The sequence below is a fragment of the Babylonia areolata genome, chromosome 15 (genome assembly GCF_041734735.1).
Source record: "Babylonia areolata isolate BAREFJ2019XMU chromosome 15, ASM4173473v1, whole genome shotgun sequence".
Lineage (NCBI taxonomy): Eukaryota > Metazoa > Mollusca > Gastropoda > Neogastropoda > Buccinidae > Babylonia > Babylonia areolata.
In genome coordinates this window covers 23,138,705-23,148,704 of record NC_134890.1, presented here as the reverse complement: position 1 = coordinate 23,148,704, position 10,000 = coordinate 23,138,705, and the positions used below count along the sequence as shown (strand labels likewise).

General features: G+C 46.1%; 1 protein-coding gene across 1 annotated transcript in view; it reads left to right on the top strand.

The window, feature by feature from the left end:
• Positions 1 to 10,000, top strand: part of LOC143290499 (uncharacterized) — a 57,179-nt gene that overhangs the window by 916 nt on the left and 46,263 nt on the right. The gene's annotated exons all lie outside the window — the stretch shown is intronic.

Here is a 10,000-nt window from a genome sequence, read left to right as displayed (position 1 = left end):
AAAAGGTGGTCGTGTAGCAACGTCCACAGTGTGTGTGTGTGTGTGTGTGTGTGTTGTTTGTGAGGCTATTCTTTTCTCCTCCCTCCTCACCTCGCATGGTGCATCTTGTCAAGTTCTCGTTTCAGGGCAAGCTCGCCCCGTTTGTGTGTGTGTGTGTGTGTGTGTGTGTGAAATCCAAAATATGATTGTGTTTGCACTACAGACAATTTCCCGAAACTTGCTTACTATTATTCTTCCCAGTTTTCCCGAAACTCTGCGAAATTGCTGCTACAGCCGTCCGTAGCAAAGTAAAGTAAGCTGGTACAGATTCGTGTATGTGTTAACTGAGCAGAAAACTGCGAAGCACTCACGCAGTTTTGATGTTATATATATATATATATATATATATATATATATATATATATATATATACTCATGGCGTGTTGGAGATGGTGGTAAAGGGGAGGGTGTTAGGAGTAGGTAGGGGGTAGGGGGGAGAGGGACAGAAAAAGATCTATTGACATGCATACAAATAAATCTTGTTCACATCTCAGTGGACATGACTCGATAGAAGAGCAGTGGTTTTATGATGGGGGGTGGTGGGGGTGGGTGGGGGGGTGGTGGTCGTTGTGACTTGTTCTGCTACTGTGCTGTTTGACAATTTGGGGGTGTCTGAGTTAATTGATAAACTGATCGTTCGATCAATTGATTATCGTCTTGGGTGCGTGGCTAGACGGTTGAGAGATTGATGTTTACTTTTGTTTGAAAGTGGGAAGTTGTAAGCGAGTGAGAGAGATAGAGGGAAAAACGTTTGGCCGCATACGCGTATTGACTAGGAGGACTTCGAAGTTTAGTAGAACATTTATTTTCTTTTGTGGTTTGTTGTAAGTGATTAGACATACGTTTTGCTTTCTTTTTTTACTTTTTATTTTATTTATTTTATTTTTTTAATCGTTTGTCAACTAATTTTGAATAGAATTTTCGACACGTTTACATATTGGTTATTAATACAATATTATACTGCTTCTAAGATCAGGCAAACACAAAAAATCATAATAAACAGATAAATGAATAAATGATTAAATGAATGAATAAATAAATAATCATGGGGTAAAAATTGTTGAAGACTTCGCTGACAAGTGTTTTAAAGTTCGTCTCTAGAGAGTATTGAAGAAAAGAAAAAAAAAGAAAGAAAAAACAATGTTTGAACAAAAAGAATCAACATCTCAATCATAATGATATTACAACTGAAGAATACCTCGATGTAGATAACGAAAATGACGATGACAAATTAATAATCATTACTGTAACACCGATTTTGCACACGGGACTGACACAGACGCCATGTTTACCAAAACTGATTCCACCGGAAGTTTGGAAAAGTGGTAAGGCGGGAGAGTGAGAGCGAGGGTAAGTGGGATTAGGTTGTGTGGAAGTAGAGGTCGGGTAGTAAGTAGTAGGTTGAAGGAGGCAGCAAGGGGTATAGGGGTATAGTGGAGGAAAGGTGTGGGTGGGTATTGAGGTGGTGGTGGTGGTGGTGGTAATGGTGGATTTTTGTTGTTGTTGTTTGTTGTTGTTTTTTTGTTTGTGGGCTGCGACATCCACGTTCATTCGTTTGCACGAGTGGGCATTTACCCGTTTTATAAACGTTTTACCCCTGCCATGAATGCAGCCATTCTCTGTTTTCGGAGGCGAGGGGGTTGAGGCGGGGTGGAGGGGGTGCATGTCGGGTATGTTCTTTTTTTTCTTTTTCCCCATAACCCACCGAAAGCTGACATGGATTTAATCAACGGGCGTGTTCTGATATTCTGCATGCGTATGTACATATGTAGGGAGGGTCGGCGGGGGTGGGGGTGGGGGGGGGGGGGGTGGGGGGGGGGGGGTCTTAGGCACCAACATCTGTTGACCTAGGAGATCGGACAAACTTCTATCATTTACCCACCACTGGCTGGCGTCATGACAGGGATTCGAACCCTGGACTTTAATTAAGATTTAACCCACCTCGGCTGCTGCCCTCGTCCAGTGGTGGTGGTGATGGCAACGGGGGTGGGGGTGATGGACATTAAAATCATTTTTATCATTTCAAATTTTTTGTTCTCCCCCCCCCCCACCCCTCCCACAGCCCTCCCCATACCCCCGGCACCCCCCCTCACCCCCCCCCCCCCCACACACACACACACACACACACCCCTCTCTCTCTCTCTCTTTGTGCGCGTGCGTGTCTCTGTGTGTGTGTGTGTGTGTGTGTGTGCGCGCGCAAGCCAGTCACGAGACCTAAGTGCCACGAATGCTGGTGGTGTACACGTGTCTGCCTTCTTGTGCGCATGCGCGGACCATGAGCGCGCGCGCACCGTCGATGAGGTCTTTTCGTCTCGTGCCGTATAGCAAGTAACTACAAGTAGGCTGATGCTGCGTTTCCTTTTGCCGCGCGCAGCACTTCCGTTTGTCGTCTTAGCAGTCGGGGCTGCGTCTCTTGAGGACAATGCACCGTTAGGTTATTACTGTAGTTCTTAGTACTTCTTCAATCACAGATATGCTGGAGAAAACGAACTTGGGAATTTCATCGGGAAAGATTGTCTGGTTCTGGATGATACATACGCCGACTGCAGGATTCTTAACTTTTTATTAAGACTGTTATATTATTACTTTAGTTATTAGGCCTTCTTCAATCGCACACATGCTGGAGAAAAAGAACACTGGAATTTCACTGGGAAAGATTCTCTGGATCTGCATGATACATACGCCGATTGCGTTTCATTAACGAAGCTGAATATTATCCACAATATTCACTTCGTCTGCAGTTCTGAACAAGGGAAGCTTTGGGTTGGACAGGCATTAAATTTGTCTGTTACAGGCGCTCGGACATATTAAAAACGATCAATTGTCTTGTGTTTGGATTTTCAGTATTTCTTTTATTACCATTGTATTCCGTTGTTAAAATGTTTTTTTTTTTTTTTTTTTTTTTTTTTTGCTTTTTTGTTTGTTTGTTTTTTTTTGGGGGGGGAGGGGGGGGGGATAAATCCATTGTAATTTTATATATATTTTTTTTTCGTTCGTTTTATGCTAGTTTTGTCGGTTTATATTCGATGGCATGAACACGAATACATATAGACGAATACATATTATTTTGAAGTACTAATGGTCTGCAGCGCTGACAAGATACGCTCAATTGCACACACACACACACACACACACACACACACACACACACACACACACACACACACACAGGGATTGGGAGTTATGTTTCGGTTACGTTCCTATGATGATATTTTCATTGCATTTATTTTTTTTTTTTTATCTTAATCCATGTTGATATACGTAACGTATCTAAAGTGGTTTCACAGTTATCTAGTAGTCCAGAATTGGAACGCCCACATAAAACACCCACTCCTGTCCCACACTTCCCTCTCTCACACCCCCCCCCCCCCCCCCCGCCCCCCTCTCTGTCTCTGTCTCTGTGTGTGTGCGTGTGTCACACACACACACACACACACACACACACACACACACACACACACACACACACACTTTAGTGCCTAGTTGTGACAAAAGCGAGGTCCACCCAGCTCCAGTTTCTCAACAGCCAAATCTGATCTCTGTGAACTTGGAAGGCGGTGCCTGCCAGCGTCCCGAATTATTATAGAAAACAGATTGCGAATGTTCAGGTGTTGTTCCTTTCAGTGGCTTGACGTTTTTGCACTTCACCCACCACTCTTGTACCCTTGCTATGCGCAAAGAGCCCATCAAAGGTCCTGTACCTGCATACATGCTTTCTGGCCCGAAATCGAGGGTCTTTGCTCTGTTTTTGCCACCCGACATTCTCCCCCCCCTCTCCTCACTCTCTCTGTCTCTCCTTTCCCCTTTACATAGCCCTGTTGCTACCCCCACTTCCCCCATCTACCACTGTTCCCACAAATATTATTAAGAATAATGTCTTTGCGGACACACACACACACACACACACACGCACCACACACACACGCACGCACACACACACACACACACACACACACACACACACACACACACACATATATATATATATATATATTGGGTCAGTGTTATGTGACCATTTTAACTCAACAAAAATTTGGACACAAACTTAGGGTAGGCTCTCATTTCAATACTTGACAGCGGGTTAGGTTTATGCGTAGATCAGGAATCTGCTTCCCCCCCCCCTCCTCCCCGCTCCCTCTCCCTCCCCCTTTCTTTTTTTTTTTTAAGCAGATTTGTAGCGTATATGGATAGATCAGTCCGCTTGCTTTGACACCTAAAAACTGAATCTGGAACTTAATCCTCCTACAAAAAAAACAAAACAAAAAACAACAACAAACAAACAAAAAACCACACACAAACAAACAATAACAACAAAACCAACCAAACAAAAAACGTAAACTATACATACTCGAAATAGCTAACGAGAACAGAGACCAGCTGGAAAGAGAGAGAGAGCAAAACGGATTTTTTTTTTCTTTTCTTTTTAATGTTCTGTGAGAGTGCGAGTGCTGAGCACTGAAAACGACCCTCCTAGACCCAAACTCGTGTGTCAGCAAAACAAAATCGCTATATGTGTGTGTGTGTGTGTGGCACAACAGGCGTGTCTCCACCCAGCATCTGGTTTCCATAGTGTCACCCTACCCCCTTCCCCGACCCCCACAACACCCCAACCTCTTCCCCCCCCCCTCCCCCCCCTCCGGCTTGCACGTGCGTCGCATGCGTGTCGCTAAGTGACGTCACTTCCTGGCATTTCCTGTGCCGCAGCTTTGTACACAGTTTTGGAAAGGGGGAGGGGGGGGGGGGCGGGGTGGAAGAAGTTGGCATTGTTGTGTCTGCTGCGCTAGCAAGGAGGGAGGGTGGAGGTGGGGGTTCGAACGTGCCAGATTTTACCCCCAACGCTGCTCTTCCGTTTCCGCTTGACCTGACCTGATCTGACATTATGTTAAGGTCACTTTTTTAGGGGGGGATGAGGGGGGGGGGGTGGCGGGATTCTAAAATAGTAACATACCTTTTTCCCAATTATTCCATTATTCCGACCCTCCCATAAACATTTTCTTCAAGAGAATGACAATGAGAAGAATGAGGAGAAGGAGGTTTTTTAGCAGAGCCAAAATATCAACGGCCGTGATTATCAAAAGCAACAGCAGCTTCAGCAGCAACAACAATGAAAACATCATCGCAATGTCTATATATAATCATGCTTACCTTGAAAAAACAAAACAAAAACAAAAACAAACAACCCCCCCCCCCAAAAAAAAAAAAAAAAAAAAAAAGAAAAGAAAAGAAAAAACAAAAACAAAAAAAGCACGTTTTCAAACCATCCTTCAAAACCCCCTGTTCCGGCATACATTGTCGCCGTGCACATAATCATTGTCGCTGGCGGACAATATGTGTGCACACACACCTTCACTGCACACATTTGTGTTTACGGCGACACAATCTGCTGCCCCCTCCCCCCAACCCCCTTCCCCGGCTCCCCCTCCCCCTCTCATCCCCCACCTCCAGTCTGTTGCCCCTGACCTTCACTTTAGCAGCTCCCTCAGCCACCCCTCACGTGCTCCCTGCCCCCCCCCCCCCCTCCCCCTCCCCCACCCCACACCCAACCCCCCCTTCCACTCCCTCCTCCTCTTCCCACGGCCCAAGCAACAGTTACACCATACCTCTTACCAACCACCCCCAACTCCCCCCCCCCCTCCCCCCACCCGCTCATCATCTCCCTCCTCCCTCTTCCCTGCTGAGAGGAATGCAAGTGCCCGTGCAGTCCTGCGTAATATATACCACCTCCAAAGCCCCTCCCCAACCCCCAACCCCCACCCTCCACCCTTTCCCAGCTCCCCCACCCCCACTCCTACCCCAGCACACACACACACACACACACACACACACACACACACACACACACACAAACTGTTCCCCAACCCCTTTCCACCATCACCACCACTGCCTCTTCAGTCTATAATTCCTCTAATGCCAGAGGCGTTGCACTGTGTGGCTGTGCAACTTCTACCACGTGTTCATAGACAGAGAGAGAGAGAGAGAGAGAGGGGGGGGGGGGGGGGGGCGTAGGGGGGGGGGGGGGAGAAGAGAATTGTAAATAATTACCATTGCCACTTTTATACCTTGACTTAAATTAACCGGTTCATCTTTACTTTCCGCAGTTTTAATAACAATCCAAATCAAAACAAAAGTAAATAAATAAATAAATGAATAAATAAAACAAAATAGGTAACAATGCAATAATCGCAACATTACCAACCTCAGTACAACACGATGCAGCATGCGTGTAACTCATTGTCACCATCCATCATCGCACCTTACAAACCCATCCTGCACAGTTCAGGTTATCTTTACTAATATGTACCACACAGGCCACGTTAACCTCACTAATGCATCCTGTAGAGGTCAAGGTAACCTCACTAATGCATCCTGTAGAGGTCAAGGTAACCTCACTAATGCATCCTGTAGAGGTCAAGGTAACCTCACTAATGCATCCTGTAGAGGTCAAGGTAACCTCACTAATGCATCCTGTAGAGGTCAAGGTAACCTCACTAATGCATCTTATAGAACACAAGGTAACCTCAATGCATATTGCACAGTTCAGGGTAACTTTACTAATGCATAGAATAAAGGTCAGGGTGACCTTACTGATATATCCTATACAGGTCAGGGACACCTCACCAATGCATCCTATGCAATACATTATTACTTCTTACTTGTGCTTCCTATACAGGTTAGGGTAACCTTACTGATGCATCATTTGCATTTCAGGGTAACTTTACTAAGGCATCCTATGCAGTTCAGGGTAACCTTATTAAGGCATCTTATACAGGTCAGGGTAACCTTACTAATGATTCCTATAACTATATAGATTAAGGCAACCGCACTATCTTTATAGGTCAGGACAACATTACAAAGGCATCCTTTACAGGTCAAGGTGACTTCACTGCGATAGCCTGTGCAGTACAATGTAGTCTGTTACTGGTGCATCCTACTAAACAAGGTCAGGGTAACGGTACTAATGATTCCTACACATACAGGACACGGTAACCTTGCTAAATGTATACTGTACAGTTCCAGTTTAGGGTAGCCTTTCTGCAGCTGCGTTTCTTTGTCTGCAGCTTAGGATGGAGGAGCAATGTGAAGGTCAAGTTGTGTTGATAGGAATGGCACGCTACCCCCTTCCTATCCCCCTCCCCTTCTCACACGGGATGCGGAGTGGAGGGTGCAGGGGGAGGGGGGGGGGGCTGGGGGAGGGGGAGTAGTGGGGGGGCCCAGCCCCATCCTTCCACTGCCCACAGCCTCCATTACTTCCCTCTCCCAGCCAAAGAGCCTGAAAAGTGTTGCGATTCTCTTTGTCTCTGCTATGTTTCCCCTTCCAACCATGGCAACGCCCACTCTCGAGACTCCCTTCGCCCTCACCGCTTCCACGCTTCCTCTTCTGGGGGGGGGGGGGGGGGGGGGGGGGGGGGGGCGGCCAGGGAGATATGTACCAGATCAGCGCAACCTCATGATCAAATAGGAATATATATATATATATATATATATATATATATATATATATATATATATAGAGAGAGAGAGAGAGAGAGAGAGAGAGAGAGAGAGAGAGAGAGATTAGGCCTTCTTACAGTTTTCCCCCACTTACCTCTGTGTGTGCAACACGTCGTCAGAGCGAGCCCACTCCGCATGGGTGGATGGTCGGTCCGGGTCCAACATCGTGCAACCCTGCAATCTTCTCCATCTCCTCTTCTATTCCTCCACCCTCTTCCTTACTCTATTCCTCTTCTTCCCCCCCCCCTCCCTTTCCCCACCCACCCCTCTCCCTGCACCCTCCCCCCCTCCCCCTTCCCTCCCTCCCGAAATCCAAGCCACCACCCAAGGTCATCATCTCAGTCAGATTAGGGCTTCTTTCAGTTTTCCTCCTCCACCCCTTTTTCACGTGCTCCAGTCTGTTCGGGATGGAGAATCTGCCGTCTAATAGATGCTTTCGAGGTCTCCTGTGTGTGTGTGTGTGTGTGTGTGTGTGTGTGTGTGTGTGTGTGTTTCTTTTTAAGTTCTCTTGTTGTTGTTTTTGTGTGTGTGTGTGTGTTTGTTTTGTTTTGTTTTGTTTAAGTATGTGCATATCGGGAGAGGGAGTGGTGTGAGGGGGAGGGGGTATAGTAGAGGAGGAGAGCAAGAGTAGAAGACGAGGGAAGGCGTGGGAGGGGGAGGGGGGGGGGTTAATGGAGGAAAGGGCAGGGAGATATGTACCATATATATATATATATATATATATATATATATATATATATATATATATATAAAGCTAACATATCGAACTGTTCTTTTTTCCATCCCCGCTGCTCTCAAAATTAATGTTCCCTTCTCAAGCCTCACCAATTAGAACCAAAGAAAACCCACACAATTCTAGGGCCATAGGCCCCTAAGTAAAGGGGGAGGGTGGGTGGGGGGAGCAGGGGCAACATAGGGTTAGTCGGGAGGGAAGCAGAAAGAAGGAATGGACACACACACACACACACACACACACACACACACACACGTCACCACACACAGGAGCCATACTCGTTTTCTCAACCTGCTACGTTCCCACACCCAGTCCTCTCCCCCCCCCCCTCCCGCCCCCCCCCCCCCCCCACCCCCTTACTCCCCCTTCCCCCTCCCGACTTTTCGTCTGGAGACCGCATGCAAGCCATTACATTCCGTCCCTGCCCCCCCTACTACCCCCTCCCTTCCCTCCCCTTCCCTTCCCTTCTTCTCCCTATATCTGATGCCAGACCAGACAAAGACACACACACACACACACACAGAGAAACGCAGACAAAGAACTTCTTGGTAGCAGCAAGCTAGCTATGTCAGCTCTTTCTGGCTCGCTGGCTCGCTTCGCTCTCTCTCACTGGCTGGCTCTCTCCAGATACTACTACTGTCCCCATGTAATGAATGCATCAAGCACTACACTGTGATAGTGCCGCTAGACTTCTGCGTATAGCGCGCCACCTGCAAGTTGCAGAGAAATTAGGTCATGCAAGGAAGTAAAGGAAAACCAGCCAGCAAAGCAGCAGGCATTGGGCCTAGTAGTAGTTGTTTGTTGTTTAGAGGCTGGAGGGGGGGTGGGGGGTGGGGGGTGGGGGGGGGGGGTGTTCGCTGGCTAAGAAGGGTGTTGGAGGAGGAGTAGGGGCGGTGGGGGTATGAAAGGAAGGAAAACATCACCCACTCACCCACCCACCCAGCCCCAGCACACCTTCCTCTCCCCTCCCCTCCCCTCCCCTCCCGTTCTTTTTTCGCTGAGCAAACAGAATAAATGACGGGGAGTAGGGGGCATAGGGTAGGGGTGGCAGGTGGGGGGGGGGGGGGGGGTTGGGTGGGGGTGTGGGGTTGGGAGGAGGAGGAAATTTAGTTGCAGTGACAGGCAGATGGCTGGGTTTTGTTGTTGTTGTTGTTGTTGTTGTTTTTTTTGGGGGGTTTGTTTTGTTTTGGTTTTTTGTTTGTTTCCATTCATTAAAAAAGAAAAAAAAATCAATTACAAAAATAAATAGATAAGAAAATGAATAGATAATTAATGATACTACTACAACTACTACTATTTATTATTATTATTATTATTATTGTTGTTGTTGTTATAATCATAATTTTGAAAACAATGGCAACAATAATGAATTAATGATAATCATGATGACGATGATGTTCATGATCATGATCATAATGAAAATAATACTAATGATAAGTGGGGAGGGGAAGGGAAGGGTGAGATTTGGGTGGAGAAGGTTTTAATACAGACAATAAGGAGATGGTTGGCGAGTATCTCCATTCTATTTTTATCTTTATCTTATTTTATTTTATTTTACCTTATTTTTATTTTATCCTATTTTTTATTTTTATTTAATTTTATTTTTTTATTTATTATTTATTTTCATTTATTTTATATTTTATTTTATTTATTTATTTTTTTTCTCAAGGCCTGACTAAGCGCGTTGGGTTATGCTGCTGGTCAGGAATCTGATTGGCAGATGTGGTGTAGCGTATA